Here is an 18,603-nt window from a genome sequence, read left to right as displayed (position 1 = left end):
TGAGATGTGAGCCTTAAGCTCGGTGCTGACCAGCACCCTCAGGAGAGGTGGTGAGGGACCCGAGGTGTGGAGGGTGAGGGTGGGAGCCATTGGGGCCCTGTTCGCTTTTGTTTTGCTGCACCCCGCTCCATCTTGCTCCTTGGTGAGCTGCTGGAGAGGACAGGAAGGCCGCCGCCGCCATTACCCACACCACGTGCCACGAATTCCAATAGGTTGCCTTTAAAGGGGAAATAGTTCCGGTACAGTCAAAGTACATTCCCAATAGGGGGAAAGGTAGGGTAACTAAAGTCAGAGCTCCCTGGATGACGAAAGAGATAGAGAGTAAGATGAAGCAGAAAAAGAGCACTTACGACAGATGTCAGGTTGAGAATACATCTGAGAATCAGGCTAAATATAAAGAGTTCAAAGGAGAATGAAAAAGAAAAGAAGAGGGGCAAAGAGAGGGTATGAAAATAACATAAAAGGAAATCCAAAAGTCTTCTATTGGCATATAAATAGTAAACGGGTATTAAGAAGAGGGGTGGGGCAATTAGGGACCAAAAAGGAGAGCTATGAATGGAGACAGAAGGTATAGCTGAGGTACTAAATGAGTACTTTGCATCTGTCTTCACCAAAAGAAAGACTTTTGGATTTCAAAGCGCTTTACAGCCAATGAAGTACTTTTGGAGTGTAGTCACTGTTGTAATGTGGGAAACGTGGCAGCCAACTTGTGCACAGCAAACTCCCACAAACAGCAATGTGATAATGACCAGATAATCTGTTTTTGTTATGTTGATTGAGGGATAAATATTGGTCAGGACATAGGGGATAACCCCTGCTCTTCTTCAAAATACTGCCATGGGATCTTTTAGAAACATAGAAACATTGGGCCCAAGTTTCGAGCCGCGCCTAGAACGGCGCAGTCCCGTCCTGGACGCCCGTTTTTCGCGCCACAAAGTGCACCGAAAAAGAACTTCCAGATTCTCCGGCTCCCTGCTGGTCGTTTGCAGCTCGGCTGTAGGGGGCGGAGCCAGGTCCCTGCGCTGAAAACAGTGCCGGGACCTCTGCGCATGCGCGCTACAGTGGGCGCGCATGTGCAGTAGCGCCAGGCGCCCAAAACTGTGTGGGAGGGGCCCGAAGCATCCCCCCCCACCCCCGCCGCCCCTCGACCGACCCCGACACCGACCCGACTCCCGCTCCCCCCGCACCCCCCAAACGGACCGGACCCGACTCCCACCCCCCCCGCACCGGACCCGACACCGTCCCGACTCCCGGACAGAGAGTGAGAGACACACACAGACAGACAGACAGAGAGATAGAGACACTGACAGAGACACACTGGGGGGGGCATTCCAGCACGCTGTTGGAGGGCTCCGGGTGCTGCAGTCGGTAAGTAGAAAATGTTTTATTTATTGGTTTTTTAAAAAACTTATTTCTGATTAATTTTTTTTGATTGATTTATTGGTTGATTTATTGATGTTTTTATCATTTATTATTGATGATGGCTCTTTATTTGTAAAACTGAAGTGTTTAATGTTTGTAAACTTCCCTTTAAACCCCCCCCCCCGCTCCATTCCCTACGCCTGATTTGTAACCTATGCCTGATTTTCTAAAGTGTAGACAAGGTTTTTTCGAGCGTACAAAAATCTTCACTTACTCCATTCTAAGTTAGTATGGAGTAAGTTTTCACTGCCGAAACTTTGAAAACAGGCGTAAGTGGCCGGACACGCTCCCTTTTGAAAAAAAAATTCTGTTCCAAAGTGAAACTGTTCTAACTGACTAGAACTGGAGCAAACTAAAAATCAGGAGCAAATCATGACGAAACTTGGGGCCATAGAAAATAGGTGCAGGAGTAGGCCATTCGGCCCTTCGAGCCTGCACTGCCATTCAATGAGTTCATGGCTGAACATGCAACTTCAGTACCCCATTCCTGCTTTCTTGCCATACCCCTTGATCCCCCTAGTAGTAAGGACTACATCTAACTCCTTTCTGAATATATTTAGTGAATTGGCCTCAACAACTTTCTGTGGTAGAGAATTCCACAGGTTCACCACTCTCTGGGTGAAGAAGTTTCTCCTCATCTCGGTTCTAAATGGCTTACCCCTTATCCTTAGACTGTGACCCTTGGTTCTGGACTTCCCCAACATTGGGAACATTCTTCAAGCATCTAACCTGTCTAAACCCGTCAGAATGTTAAACGTTTCTATGAGATCCCCTCTCATTCTTCTGAACTCCAGTGAATACAAGCCCAGTTGATCCAGTCTTTCTTGACATGTCAATCCCGCCATCCCGGGAATCAGTCTGGTGAACCTTCGCTGCACTCCCTCAATAGCAAGAATGTCCTTCCTCAAGTTAGGAGACCAAAACTGTACACAATACTCCAGGTGTGGCCTCGCCAAGGCCCTGTACAACTGTAGCAAAACCTCCCTGCCCCTGTACTCAAATCCTCTCACTATGAAGGCCAACATGCCATTTACTTTCTTAACCACCTGCTGTACCTGCATGCCAACCTTCAATGACTGATGTACCATGACACCCAGGTCTCGTTTCACCTCCCCTTATCCTAATCTGTCACCATTCAGATAATAGTCTATCTCTCTGTTTTTACCACCAAAGTGGATAACCTCACATTTATCCACATTATACTTCATCTGCCATGCATTTGCCCACTCACCTAACCTATTCAAGTTACGTTGCAGCCTCATAGCATCCTCCTCGCAGCTCACACTGCCACCCAACTTAGTGTCATCCGCAAATTTGGAGATACTACATTTAATCCCCTCGTCTAAATTATTAATGTACCATGTAAACAGCACAGAACCTTGCGGTACCCCACTAGTCACTGCCTGCCATTCTGAAAAGTACCCATTTACTCCTACTCTTTGCTTCCTGTCTGACAACCAGTTCTCAATCCACATCAGCACACTACCTCCAATCCCATGTGCTTTAACTTTGCACATTAATCTCTTGTGTGGGACCTTGTCGAAGGCCTTCTGAAAGTCCAAATACACCACATCAACTGGTTCTCCCTTGTCCACTCTATTGGAAACATCCTCAAAGAATTCCAGAAGATTTGTCAAGCATGATTTCCCTTTCACAAATCCATGCTGACTTGGACCTATCATGTCACCTCTTTCCAAATGCGCTGCTATGACATCCTTAATAATTGATTCCATCATTTTACCCACTACCGATGTCAGGCTGACTGGTCTATAATTCCCTGTTTTCTCTCTCCCCCCTTTTTTAAAAAGTGAGGTTTCATTGGCTACCCTTCACACCATAGGAACTGATCCAGAGTCTATGAAATGTTGGAAAATGACTGTCAATGCATCCGCTATTTCCAAGGCCACCTCCTTAAGTACTCTGGGATGCAGTCCATCAGGCCCTGGGGATTTATCGGCCTTCAATCCCATCAATTTCCTCAACACAATTTCCCGACTAATAAGGATTTCCCTCAGTTCCCCCTCCTTACTAGACCCTCTGACCCCTTTTATATGCGGAAGGTTGTTTGTGTCCTCCTTAGTGAATACCGAACCAAAGTACTTGTTCAATTGGTCTGCCATTTCTTTGTTCCCCATTATGACTTCCCCTGATTCGGACTGCAGGGGACCTATGTTTATCTTTGCTAACCTTTTTCTCTTTACATATCTATAGAAACTTTTGCAATCCGCCTTAATGTTCCCTGCAAGCTTCCTCTCGTACTCTATTTTCCCTGCCTAATCAAACCCTTTGTCCTCCTCTGCTGAGTTCTAAATTTCTCCCAGTTCCCGGGTTCGCTGCTATTTCTGGCCAATTTGTATGCCACTTCCTTGGCTTTAATACTATCCCTGATTTCCCTTGATAGCCACAGTTGAGCCACCGTTCCTTTTTTATTTTACGTCCATCTGAGAGCAGACGAGGCCTCGGTTTAACGTCTCATCCGAAAGACGGCACCTACGACAGTGCAGCACTCACTCAGTATTGCACTGGAGTGTCAGCCTAGATTTATGAGCTAAAGTTCCTGGAGTGACCAAGGAAAAAGATGCTGCTATAGACATAGTAAAGGAGAAGGTAGAGGAGATACTGGATGGGATAAGAATTTACAAAGACTAGGTACTAGAAAGGCTGGCTGTATTTAAAGTAGATAAGTCACCAGGACTGGATGGGATGCATCCTAGGATGCTGAGGGAAGTGAAGGAAAATATCACAGCGGTACTGGCCATAATCTTCCAATCCTCCTTAGAAATGGGGGTGGTGCCAGAGAACTGGAGAATTGCAAATGTTACACCCTTGTTCAAAATAAGATATAAAGATAAACCCAGCAACTATAGGCTGGTCACTTTAACCTCAGTAGTGGGGAAGCTTTTAGAAACAATAATCAGGGACAAAATTAACAGTCACTTGGACAAGTGTGGATTCATTAAGGAAAGTCAGCATGGATTTGTTAAAGGCAAATCGTGTTTAATCAAATTGATTGAGTTTTATGATGAGGTAACAGAGAGGGTGGATTAGGGCAATGCAGTTGATGTGATATACATGGATTTCCAAAAGGCGTTCAACAAAGTGCCACACAATAGGTTTGCCAGCAAAGTTGAAGCCCATGAAATAAAAGGGACAGTGGCAGCATGGATACCAAATTGGCTAAGTGACAGAGAGTAGTGGTGAACGGTTGTTTTTCAGACTGGAGGAAGGTACACAGTGGTGTTCCCCAGGGGTCGGCACAAGGACCACTGCTTTTCTTGATATATAGTAATGACTAGGATGTGGGTGTGCAGGGGACAATTTCAAAATTTGCAGATGACACAAAACTTGGAAGTATAGTGAATAGTGAGGATGATAGTTATCGACTGCAAAAGGACAGACAGGCTGGTGTAATGGGCGGACGCGTGGCAGATGAAATTTAACGCAGAAAAGTGTGAAGTGATACATTTTGGTAGAAAGAATGAGGAGAGGAAATATAAACCAAAGGGTACAATCCTAAAGTGGGTGCATGAACAGAGAGACCTGAGGGTACATGTACACAAATCGTTAAAGGTAGCAGGGCGGGTTGGGAAAGTGGTTAAAAAACCTCCCGAGATCCTGGGCTTAATGAATAGAGGTCGAGTACAAAAGCATGGAAATTATGATGAACCTGTATAAAACACTAGTTTTGTGTCCAATTCTGGGCACCACACTTTAGGAAGGATGTGAAGGCCTTAGAGAGGGTGCAGAAAAGATTTAAAATAGTGATTCCAGGGATGAGGGACTTCAGTTATGTGGATAGACTGGAGAAGCTGGGGTTGTGCTCCTTAGAGCAGAGAAGATTGAGAGGAGATTTGATCGAGGTGTTCAAAATCATGAGGGGTCTGGACAGAGTAGATAGAGAGAGAAACTGTTGCCATTGGCCAAAGAGTCGAGAACCAGAGGACACAGATTTAAGGTGATTGACAGAATATCCAAAGGCGACATAAGAAAAAAATGTTTTACGCAACGAATGGTTAGGATCTAGAATGCACTGCCTGAAAGGGGAGGCAGACTCAATCACTGCTTTCAAAAGGGAGTTGGATAAGTACCTGAAAGAAAACATTTGCAGGGCTACGGGAAAAGGGCGGGGGAGTGGGATTAGCTCTTGCAGAGAGCAGGCCATGGTCTCAATGGGCCAAATGGCCTTCTTCCGTGCTGTAACCTTCAATGATTCCATGGATAATCCATTTCGGATGCCCCCAAAAGTGCATCACCATCCTCTGCCTGCTCCACGACGACACGCAGGCCATGATCTTTACCAACGGATCCATCACAGACCCAATTCACATCCGGACTGGGGTCAAACAGGGCTGCATCATCGCCCTAACCCTCTTGTCAATCTTCCTCACCGCCATGCTCCACCTTACAGTCGACAAGTTCCCCGCTGGAGTGGAACTAATCTACAGAACCAGTGGGAACCTGTTCAACTTCCGCCATCTCCAGGCCAAGTCCAAGACCACCCTAACCTCTGTCGTCGAGCTACAGTACACAGACGACGTCTGCGTCTGCGCACATACAGTGGCTGAACTCCAGGACATAGTCGACGTATTTACTGAGCGTACGAAAGCATGGGCCTCACGCTAAACACCTGCAAGACAAAAGTCCTCCACCAGCCTGTCCTTACCGCACAGCACTGTCCCCCAGTCATCAAGATCCACGGCATGGCCCTGGACAACGTGGACCACTTCCCATATCTCAGGAGCCTCCTATCAACAAGAGCAGGCATTGACGACGAGATCCAACACCGCCTCCAGTGCGCTAGTACAGCCTTCTGCCACCTGAGGAAAAGGGTGTTTGAAGACCAGGCCCTCAAAACTGCCACCAAGCTCATGGTCTACAGGGCTGTAGTGATACTTGTCCTCCTCAGAAACATAGACCATGTACAGTAGATACCTCAAGTCGCTGGAGAAATATCACCAACGATGCCTCCATGTACAGAGAAATATCACCAACGATGCCTCCGCAAGATCCTACAAATCCCCTGGGAGGACAGATGCACCAACATCAGCGTCCTCGCTCAGGCCAACATCCCCAGCATCGAAGCACTGACCACACTTAGATCAGCTCCGCTGAACAGGCCACATCGTTCGCATGGCAGACACGAGCCTCCCAAAGCATGCGCTGTACTCGGAACTCCTTCACGGCAAATGAGCCAACGGTGGACCAGCAGAAACTTTACAAGGATACCCTCTAAGCTTCCCTGATAAAGTGCAACATCCCCACTGACAACTGGGAGTCCTTGGCCAAAGACTGTCCTAAGTGGAGGAAGCACATCCAGGAGGGCGCTGAGCACCTCGAGTCTCAACGCCGAGAGCATGCAGAAATCAAGCGCAGGCAGCAGAAAAAGCGCGCGGCAAACCAGTCCCACCCACCCCTTCCCTCAACGACTATCTGCCCCACCTGTGACAGAGACTGTGGTTCTCGTATTGGACTGTACAGTCACATCAGAACTCATGTTAAGAGTGGAAGCAAGTCTTCCTCGACCCAGATGGATTGCCTATGATGATGATGATAATGGATAAGAAGGATAACTAAAGGGAAGAATGTGTGTTTTTGGATTTTTATCCAGAATGGACATCATCATAATCAAACCGTATAAAAAACAAGATTATATTATTATTCTTAAGATGCACCTTAAATAATATTTTGTTCAGGACCCCAACATTTTGATGAGAGCTTTTAAACTGTAACAGAAAAAAGTGCTGAGCAATTTTATTACAGTTGAGGCTGGTTGAGTAATTAGGCCTGTTACCAAGGAGACTGAATAAAGTATTAATTACATATATATTCAATGTTACGATTTTAGGGGTTAACACGAGTGTCCAATTTAAGGCCCCAAGTTTCCACATGCTACAAAACGGGCGCCCCTCCGAGCTGGGCGCCCGTTTTTCGCGCCGAAAACAGCGCCGGAAAAAAAACGCACGATTCTGGAGCGCCCTGCAGCTCCATGGCAGATTGGCGCGGCGCCCAGGGGGGCGGAGCCTACCACTCGCGCCGATTTTGTAAGTGGGAGGGGGCGGGTACCATTTAAATTAGTTTTTTTCCTGCCGACAACCCTGCGCGTGCGCATTGGAGCGTTCGCACACGCGCAGTGTGAAGGGAACATTGGCACTCGGCCATTTTTGTAGTTCTTTGTAGCCGTTTAATTTTTGAACATTTTTTAATAAAACCACATTGCCATCAGCACATCAGCACTGAGGCTTCCCTTCTCACTGTCTCCTTCCCCTCCCTCCCCTCCGCGGCAACAAGCCGCTGTCTCCTTCCCCTCCCTCCCCTGCTCGGCCAGAAGCCGCTGTCTCCCTCCCCTCCCTCCACGGCAACAAGCCGCTGTCTCCTTCCCCTCCCTCCCCTGCGCGGCAACAAACCGCTGTCTCCTTCCCCTCCCTCCCCTCCCTCCACGGCAACAAGCCGCTGTCTCCTTCCCCTCCCTCCCCTGCGCGGCAACAAGCCGCTGTCTCCTTCCCCTCACTCCCCTGCGCGGCAACAAGCCGCTGTCTCCTTCCCCTCACTCCCCTCCCTCCACGGCAACAAGCCGCTGTCTCCTTCCCCTCCCTCCCCTGCGTGGCAACAAACGGCGGTTTCCTTCGAACGATGGCTGAAGCACTTTCACACAGGTAGGAAGATGGTTTATTTAATCTTTTCTTTGCTTATAAATGTTTATTCAGGTTGGATTTATTTGTATAATATTTGTAGAAGTATAACTAAGGATTTATTGTAGAATTTAATGACTTCCCTCCCCCCCCCCCCCCGCACCTCGTTCTGGACGCCTAATTTGTAACCTGCGCCTGATTTTTTAATGTGTAGAACAGGTTTTTTCAGTTCGACAAAAATCTTCACTTGCTCCATTCTAACTTAGTTTGGAGTAAGTGTTCACTGTGGAAACTTTGAAATCAGGCGTCAGTGGCCGGACACGCCCCCTTTTGAAGAAAAAATTCTGTTCCAAAGTGAAACTGTTCTAACTGACTAGAACTGCAGAAAAAAAAATGTGGAGAATTGCGATTTCTAAGATAGTCCGTTCTCCACCAGGTGCCCCTAAAAATCAGGCGCAAATCATGTGGAAACTTGGGGCCGAAGAGTGGGGATTATTCTGTGGATAGCTGCTGATACAGTAATGCTTCAGAGAGCTACACACACATGACTGCTCCAGCAGACTGCAGTGCTCAAGACTTACACATGAATGGGGTCAAATAGATTTCTGTATAAATTCCTATTTAATGTCTTCCTTGTGTTTCCTTGTCTTTCTCCTTCCACTGATTTTGGTCTGGTTTGGTTATGCTTCTGCACTTCATTAGTGGCATTCCAATAGGATATTTGAAACACGATTGTTTCTCAAAACCTTTGAGCAGTTTCTTTATTTGTACTTTTTAAAACCACATAATAATTGTAGTTATTGTTAATGTTTCTTTCTGTGCCCTGCTTCAGTCAAAATGTCCTTTGTTAGCAGATCAGGGAAGCCACAGATTTAAAGTAAAAACTGGTCTGTGGTGGGGGATGGAAACAGAAAACGGTGTATACCTGAACGGATTAAAATTATATCATGGGGCATTGTAGCTTTACGCATCATGTTGCTAGGATATTGAACAAATCAAGCCAGTTTCACATCTGAAACAAGTCCAATGCCAGAAAAAGCATACTAATGTATTAAATTCTTCATTGTTGCATGCACCCATTTTGAATGTTGGATTTCAGCAACGAAGAACTTGAATTTCCTCAATGTCCATCGCGGGTTGTTGTGCTGTTCTTGCACCATTGCAAAAGTGTTCCTACATTATAACAGCAACTACACTTCAAAAAAGTAGTAAATTGGGGGTAATTTTAACCCCAAAAACCGGAGGGTTGAGGTCAGGTGAGATGTTAAAAAATGTTTAAAACTCAAACCCGACCCCAACCTGGGAGTGGGTTGGCTGTCCGCCCACTGCCCTGCCTCCGTTAAATCCAGAAGTGGGCGGGCAACCAACCCACTGCCAGGAGGCGATTGGCTAGTTAAATATTATAATGAGGCTGGGAGCCTCACATTTAACGGGTTTTCCCATGCCTCGGGAAACCCAGTAGCTCAAGGCAGACAAGGACAGCTTTGGGGAAAAGGCAAGTGCTCTTACAGCATTGCGTGAGGGCCAGGAGGAGCAGGAGTGCTTCCTCCAAGCCCAACAAGTTACCAGCTTCCCAGCCATCGGACGCCCCCACTTCTGATCCAAAGGCCCCTCCACCCCCCGGGGTCAGGGGTCAGACCACCTTCCCCTCCACTAGCAGCTGCAGGTTCCCAACCTGTGGCTTAAAGTCATTTAGGGAAGGGAGCATTCAGCATATGTGGATATTTATGTTCAGGTGGTGAAAACTGACACAGTCCCACTGGGCATCGAAGATGGCTCAGCAGTCATGTGCTAAGGTTGGTAGTGGTTTCTTGGCAACTGGCACAGAAGGAGATGATGATGTGCTATGCCGCTGTAGCTGATCAGTGGTTTAACATCTCCTACAGAATCCGATATTGGATAGTCCGTGCGTGCAGTAGCCTGGGATTATCTCGCTGACTGTTCATGCTCCAGAATTGTTAAGGCCTGCAGTTTTCTTTCGGCAACACCAACTCCTGGTTATCAAAGTTGAATTGCGGGCCTTCCTGTAGTACATTATTGTGCAGAGCACAGCATGCCATGGTGATCCTCATGCCGCTTTGGTGCATGTACTGCAGGACTCTACCAGATCTGTTCAGGCAGAGAAATCTGCTCTTCCTTCAATAGTCTTATGGTCTGTTCCACCACAAATCTTGTTGCTCCATGGGCTTGGTTGTATGCGCTCTTAGCCTGCATTCCAGACTGCCTCAATGAAGTCATGAGCCATGGCTGCAGGATGTATGCCTTGTCTCCAAGGAGCCCATCCTTGGCCATGGTTGTCTTCCTGAAGAGTCAGGGAGTGCTGAGTGATGTTGAATGAATGCATCTTGGCAGCTGCCTACATGCCTGGCAATCAAACGCATGATCTTCTGGCTGGCTTTGCAGGCCATCTGAACATTTAGTGAATGGAACTCCTTCCTGTTTAGGAATGTTAGCGGCTATTCTGCTGCTGCTTTCAATGTGTGCCATCTTTGACACCCTGCACCATGGGGAATTTAACAATGTGGCACAACTCCTTGGCTCTCTCTCCCTCTGTTGTGATGAGCTCTGTAGTTCTGTTGAACAGCACATCTATGACCTGTCAAATGGCTATCATGACCACTCCTTGGCTGATGTTGCACAGATCACCGGTGGCATCTTGAAAGGATCTGGTACCAAAACAATTCAGAGCAAGGTCACTTTCATAATAACAGACAGAGCTGTTCTGGTAGTGGAGCGAGACTGGAGATTGTCACAATGGTCATACAGATGTGCAACCGCTGTCCTGGACAATCACACCCTTTGAAAACAGAGCTCCTCCGAGAGGTCCTTGAAGGGCTTATGCTGCCAATATGCACAGTCGAGGGGTCTACCTAGTGAGCTAGTGTCTTCTGCCTTATTCTCCTCGTGCTCTCTTACATAGTACTTACAGCACAGAAACATACCATTCGGCCCAGAAGGTCCATGCCATTGTTTATGCTTCATAAACCTGGAGTACTGCGTGCAGTTTTGGTCACCTTACTTAAGGAAGGATATACTAGCTTTGGAGGGGGTACAGAGACGATTCACTAGGCTGATTCCGGAGATGAGGGGGTTACCTTATGATGACAGATTGAGTAGACTGGGTCTTTACTCGTTGGAGTTCAGAAGGATGAGGGGTGACCTTATAGAAACATTTAAAATAATGAAAGGGATAGACAAGATAGAGGCAGAGAAGTTGTTTCCACTGGTCGGGGAGACTAGAACTAGGGGGCACAGCCTCAAAATACCGGGGAGACAATTTAAAACCGAGTTCAGAAGGAATTTCTTCTCCCAGAGGGTTGTGAATCTGTGGAATTCTCTGCCCAAGGAAGCAGTTGAGGCTAGCTCATTGAATGTATTCAAATCACAGATAGATAGATTTTTAACCAATAAGGGAATTAAGGGTTATGGGGAGCGGGCGGGTAAGTGGAGCTGAGTCCACGGCCAGATCAGCCATGATCTTGTTGAATGGCGGAGCAGGCTCGAGGGGCTAGATGGCCGACTCCTGTTCCTAATTCTTATGTTCTTATGTTCTTATATACGAGCTCCTCCCACCCTTCTTCATCTAGCCCCATCAACATATCCTATTCCTCCCTCCCTCATGTGTTTATCTAGCTTCCCCTTAAATAAGAACATAAGAAATAGGAACAGAAGTAGGCCATACAGCCCCTCGAGCCTGCTCCGCCATTCAATAAGACCATGGTTGATCTGATCATGGACTCAGTTCCACATCCTTGCCCGCTCCCCATAACCCCTTATCCCCTTATCATTCAAGAAACTGTCTATTTCTGTCTTAAATTTATTCAATGCCCCAGCTTCCACAGTTCTCTGAGGCAGCAAATTCCACAGATTTACAACCTTCTGAGAGAAGAAATTTCTCCTCATCTCAGTTTTAAATGGGCAGCCCCTTATTCTAAGATCATGCCTTCTAGTTCTAGTCTCCTCCATCAGTGGAAACATCCTCTCTGCATCCATCTTGTCAAGCCCCCTCATAATCTTATGAGTTTCGATAAGATCGTCTCTCATTCTTCTGAATTCCAATGAGTAGAGGCCCAACCTACTCAACCTATCCTCATAAGTCAACCCCCTCAACCCCGGAATCAACCTAGTGAACCTTCTCTGAACTGCCTCCAAAGCAAGTATATCCTTTCGCAAATATGAAAACCAAAACTGTACGCAGTATTCCAGGTGTGACCTCACTAATACATTGTATAGCTGTAGCAAGACTTCCCTGCTTTTATACTCCAACCCCTTTGCAATAAAGGCCAAGATACCATTGGCCTTCCTGATCACTTTCTGTACCTCTGCCCTCCCATCCTGAACCCCGGTGGGCCACTTATCCTCCCAATGCCTGTCCCCAATCAGGCCTCGGATCACCTACCACCAAGGGCGCTACCCAGTGCTGAGCCTGCGGCCAACATCTCGCTGCAGGCAACTAAGCCCATATAGCAGTGCCTGGTCTCCAGTCGTCTTGGACCCCCTTGCCACTGGATCAAGACCTCGCTTAGCTCGTGTGGTAGTCAGTGTGCAACAACCACCCCACATTAAAAGAACTCACACACCGGCATCTTCCACTCCGTTAACATGAAGTTCGGGACCTGGAACGTCAGGACTCTCATGGACAACCCCAACAGCGACAGGCCGGAATGCTACACCGCCGTAGTTGCCCGGGAACTTAGATTTTTAACTAATAAGGGAATTAAGGGTTATGGGGAGCGGGCAGGTAAGTGGAGCTGAGTCCACGGCCAGATCAGCCATGATCTTGTTGAATGCAAATTTTTGCCCACTCACTTTGCCTGTCTATGTCCTTTTGCAGATTTTTTGTGTCCTCCTCACACATTGCTTTTCCTGCCATCTTTGTATCGTCAGCAAACTTGCCTATATTACATTCAGTCTCTTCTTCCAAGTCGTTGATATAGATTATAAATAGTTGGGGTCCCAGCACTGATCCCTGCGGCACCCCACTAGTTATTGGTTGCCAACCAGAGAATGAACCATTTATCCCGACTCTCTGTTCTCTGTTAGTTAGCCAATCCTCTATTCATGCTAATATATTACCCCCAACCCCGTGAACTTGTATACTACTCATCTCAACTACTCTTTGTGGTAGCGAGTTCCTCCTCTTCTACCATAAGGATGGCACAGAGCGGTATGCTAATGTGGAATCCTACACTTTCTCCAAATTCATTGCTAATAAAAGCTGAAGGGGCCATCATTCAGAACTGTGCAGCACAAATCAGATATTGTTGCTCGTTAGATTTTAGGGAAGGGCAGGAACAACATTGGGTGTGATGCTCCCAGAACTGAATAGTTTGCTGACAGTCAGTGTCTAGGTGAAGTACCAGGAAGACCTACACATATTAAATCAAAGCATTCCTTCAAACAAACTTCAAGCTTCTACTCTTCCATATTCTGTATTCAATGTTAATTACAATTGTTAACCCAAGAGATTACACTCTGATGAAAGATGAAAGTTCTTTCAGCTCATATATTATGTTCTTTCTGGAACATTCACTCTTGTGCACCATCCAATTTTGAAATTTAACATACACAGAGGAAGAATCAGCATATCTCTGCAAGGATAAATCTTGTGTTCAGATGAATCAATCCAAGTAATTTGACCCTTTTCTACTCAGCAGTTCTTTAACATGACCACCCTGCTTCACAGAAATACAGCTTGCAAAAGTACCATCGATATTTAGTGAATACAACAAAGATGCCTGAAAAGGATATTATCATTTTAATACCAGAATCAAAGCTGTACTTTCCAGTAATGTAAATTCAATACTGCTGTGTAAATGGTAATAATGTCGATAAAAAACATTTTAATTCTTCAAGGCTTGTCTCTGGTCACAATAATATGATAGATGATCTCAGTCTGTGTTTGGGGAAAAGAGTTCAACGTTTTAATACAAACTCTTGCTGCATGAGTAACATTTGAGAACAATCTGGTTGGAAGACAACTTTCAGCTGCGATCAGAACAATTGCAGACTAACAGCCAAAAGTTTGATCACTGCAATTGTGAGCCAACTGCCCCAGTGCAAAAACACATCCCAAATTGCTCGTGTGCATCACGCTGTATAAAGATTACTGACTCATGTTTTTGCTAACTTTTGTAGTATCAAATATAACCCTTTAAAGGATAAACTGTGCGCGTGAATTAACAAATTTGTATTATTGATAGGGCATCTCAGGAAAGAAAGAGCTTGCATTTTTACAGCACCTTTCATGTCCCCAGGACGCCCCAAAAAACTTCACAGCCAATGATGGGGTTTTGAAGTATAGGTTGTTGTTGTACCATATTTCCCTAGAATGAATTAGGAATAGTAATATCTTAGAATACCTTTTTAATACAGTCCCAACACTGGAATAATATGGTGGAATTCTGCATTAGGATGGAGAATGAAACAGTTAATTCAGAGACCATGGTCCAGAACTTAAAGAAGGGTAACTTTGAAGGTATGAGGCGTGAATTGGCTAGGATAGATTGGCGAATGATACTTAGGGGGTTGACTGTGGATGGGCAATGGCAGACATTTAGAGACCGCATGGATGAACTACAACAATTGTACATTCCTGTCTGGCGTAAAAATAAAAAAGGGAAGGTGGCTCAACCGTGGCTATCTAGGGAAATCAGGGATAGTATTAAAGCCAAGGAAGTGACATACAAATTGGCCAGAAATAGCAGCGAACCCGGGGACTGGGAGAAATTTAGAACTCAGCAGAGGAGGACAAAGGGTTTGATTAGGGCAGGGAAAATGGAGTACGAGAAGAAGCTTGCAGGGAACATTAAGGCGGATTGCAAAAGTTTCTATAGGTATGTAAAGAGAAAAAGGTTGGTGAAGACAAACGTAGGTCCCCTGCAGTCAGAATCAGGGGAAGTCATAACGGGGAACAAAGAAATGGCAGACCAATTGAACAAGTACTTTGGTTCGGTATTCACTAAGGAGGATACAAACAACCTTCCGGATATAAAAGGGGTCAGAGGGTCTAGTAAGGAGGGGGAACTGAGGGAAATCTTTATTAGTCGGGAAATTGTGTTGGGGAAATTGATGGGATTGAAGGCCGATAAATCCCCAGGGCCTGATGGACTGCATCCTAGAGTACTTAAGGAGGTGGCCTTGGAAATAGCGGATGCATTGACAGTCATTTTCCAACATTCCATTGACTCTGGATCAGTTCCTATGGAGTGGAGGGTAGCCAATGTAACCCCACTTTTTAAAAAAGGAGGGAGAGAGAAAACAGGGAATTATAGACCGGTCAGCCTGACCTCAGTAGTGGGTAAAATGATGGAATCAATTATTAAGGATGTCATAGCAGTGCATCTGGAAAATGGTGACATGATAGGTCCAAGTCAGCATGGATTTGTGAAAGGGAAATCATGCTTGACAAATCTTCTGGAATTTTTTGAGGATGTTTCCAGTAAAGTGGACAAAGGAGAACCAGTTGATGTGGTATATTTGGACTTTCAGAAGGCTTTCGACAAGGTCCCACACAAGAGATTAATGTGCAAAGTTAAAGCACATGGGATTGGGGGTAGTGTGCTGACGTGGATTGAGAACTGGTTGTCAGACAGGAAGCAAAGAGTAGGAGTAAACGGGTACTTTTCAGAATGGCAGGCAGTGACGAGTGGAGTGCCGCAAGGTTCTGTGCTGGGGCCCCAGCTGTTTACATTGTACATTAATGATTTAGACGAGGGGATTAAATGCAGTATCTCCAAATTTGCGGATGATACAAAGTTGGGTGGCAGTGTGAGCTGCGAGGAGGATGCTATTAGGCTGCAGAGTGACTTGGATAGGTTAGGTGAGTGGGCAAATGCATGGCAGATGAAGTATAATGTGGATAAATGTGAGGTTATCCACTTTGGTGGTAAAAACAGAGAGACAGACTATTATCTGAATGGTGACAGATTAGGAAAAGGGAAGATGCAACGAGACCTGGGTGTCATGGTACATCAGTCATTGAAGGTTAGCATGCAGGTACAGCAGGCGGTTAAGAAAGCAAATGGCATGTTGGCCTTCATAGCGAGGGGATTTGAATACAGGGGCAGGGAGGTGTTGCTACAGTTGTACAGAGCCTTGGTGAGGCCACACCTGGAGTATTGTGTACAGTTTTGGTCTCCTAACTTGAGGAAGGACATTCTTGCTATTGAGGGAGTGCAGCGAAGGTTCACCAGACTGATTCCCGGGATGGCGGGACTGACCTATCAAGAAAGATTGGATCAACTGGGCTTGTATTCACTGGAGTTCAGAAGAATGAGAGGGGACCTCATAGAAACGTTTAAAATTCTGACGGGTTTAGACAGGTTAGATGCAGAAAGAATGTTCCCAATGTTGGGGAAGTCCAGAACCAGGGGTCACAGTCTGAGGATAAGGGGTAAGCCATTTAGGACCGAGATGCGGAGAAACTTCTTCACCCAGAGAGTGGTGAACCTGTGGAATTCTCGACCACAGAAAGTAGTTGAGGCCAATTCACTAAATATATTCAAAAGGGAGTTAGATGAAGTCCTTACTACTCGGGGGATCAAGGGTTATGGCGAGAAAGCAGGAAGGGGGTACTGAAGTTTCATGTTCAGCCATGAACTCATTGAATGGCGGTGCAGGCTAGAAGGGCTGAATGGCCTGCTCCTGCACCTATTTTCTATGTTTCTATGTTTCTATGGAAGCAGACTTAAGCCTGGTGGCAGCATGGTAACAGTAATGAGGTAGAGTTAGTGTCTAAGGCAAGATAGGGTGTCACTTCAGGAAATGTTTTGTCTTCACTGGCCAAAAACAACAAAGCAGTCTAGAAATTGGTTCATGCTGGTGTGCTGGCACAAACTGGGTGCAGGAATGGTCACTGTGCAGGCGTGGGTAGGCCTGAGGCACATGTAATATTGAGCCTTGGGCCTCATTTACACGAGACTGGCGAAGAGGATTTCAATTTTGGGAGTGGCCCTGAGTTAGGTCCTAGCAGAGACCGGGGCGGGCGGGGGTGGGGGGAGGGGGGAAGTGGGGCGATTGGGAAAAGGAGGGGGAAGCAATCAGGAGGGGGCTGAGCTGACAATGGTTTTCAGCACTCCAGTGGATCCAGAAGAAGTGATCCTGCTCCTCCCAGTTCTACATTCGGGTAATTTTTTTAAAAACTTACTTTTATGGTGGCATCTCCAACCATCCCTTTAATGACCGCTGGTTAGGCTACGTGTCATCCTGAACATAGCTGGCCCAACACCAGCTGAGTAAAGGGTGTGTAATGAGTGTTTGCCATCTGCTCACCATATTGGATGCTCAGGTGTCCGTTTTGCGCCTGAGAAACGTGCACATGCAACCGTATTCTAGCCAACATCTTATCGATCCACTAGTGGTTGTGCGCTCAGCCTGCCAATACGAGCTGACATTGTGATATCAGTGAAGTCCAAAACATTTAAAGCCACGATTTTGACTTTTGAACAATTACACAGGCACAAATACAGTTTTTCTCCTGTTGTTGCTGATGCTGTGGATTTTGCCCTATTATGTAAATGGTTGCATTCCAGATACCAGCATTTTGCAGAGGTGCTTCAAGTGGAAGCGATCGTGCAACATAAAACACAGAAAAAAATTTTGTTTGGAGGGGGCCAACACTTCATCAATTGCAAAACAAACGGTGAATTCAGGTGCAACATTTGGCGGAGGGGGGTGCGGGGGAAGGGGGAAATTGCGGTCAGAGTCTTCCTTCGGGTGAACACCTCCGACCGGAAATGTTTTCACAAAAATACCTGCTGGTCCCGGAGGAACGTAGGATTGCAGTCGGAGGCCGAGTTTCACAGTCCAGCATACGGAACGCATCTTCCAGGTTAGTATTCGTGTGGGTCACGTGGGCCTGGAACATCACTTATTCTCATTGATAATAATGGGAACTCCGTTTGTACGAGCTCCCATTACTATCAATGAGAATTATCCCCAAAAACAAGAAACACAACACAATAAATAAAAAAACACCTCACAATTTAAAATTAATTGAAATTGAATGCAAATTAAATGTGTTAGAAAAAAAAAATTGGAATTTTTTTTAATGTGTATTTAATAGGGTTAAAAATGGACAGGGTTTTTAATATTAAAAATTATGATTACATTCAATTTTTCTATGTTTTAAAACTCTTATGCTGGCAGGTATAAGAGTTTGAAAGACATTCGCTGGACAAAAGTTGGGTAAATAGCCCAATCTCTGCCCCGCAGATGTCCTTCTCCCGGGGATGTGTTGGAATGGTCAAAAGAAATTTTGACAGATCGCAAAACCCAGAGAGGCCGCACTTTTTGGCCCAATATGTTTAGTTATTGGAATAAAGAGCTGACGGGCTTCAAAGTTGGCCTAATTATCAGCTCTTCCTTTGAGGTAAACACTTAGAAAACATTCTGATTGCTCTTAAAACATCCTGGATCCAATATTGAGTGACCCTACCTTGCAGGAACAGGGCAGTAACTGCACATTCCTGCTCCTGAAAAGCCTGCCGCCATTTTCAACTGCTACTGAAAATGAGCAGCCAGTGGCCCCACCCGTTTCAGGCGAGCGCCC

General features: G+C 46.0%; 1 protein-coding gene and 1 pseudogene across 1 annotated transcript in view; both read right to left on the bottom strand.

The window, feature by feature from the left end:
* kalrna (kalirin RhoGEF kinase a) overlaps window positions 1-18,603 on the bottom strand; it is a 989,478-nt gene that overhangs the window by 168,539 nt on the left and 802,336 nt on the right. The gene's annotated exons all lie outside the window — the stretch shown is intronic.
* On the bottom strand, window positions 10,010-12,637 carry LOC139260412 (putative nuclease HARBI1; annotated as a pseudogene).

The sequence above is a fragment of the Pristiophorus japonicus genome, chromosome 3 (assembly GCF_044704955.1).
Source record: "Pristiophorus japonicus isolate sPriJap1 chromosome 3, sPriJap1.hap1, whole genome shotgun sequence".
NCBI lineage: Eukaryota > Metazoa > Chordata > Chondrichthyes > Pristiophoridae > Pristiophorus > Pristiophorus japonicus.
The sequence above is the reverse complement of the archived record's forward strand: the minus strand, read 5'-3'. Positions and strand labels throughout refer to the sequence as shown.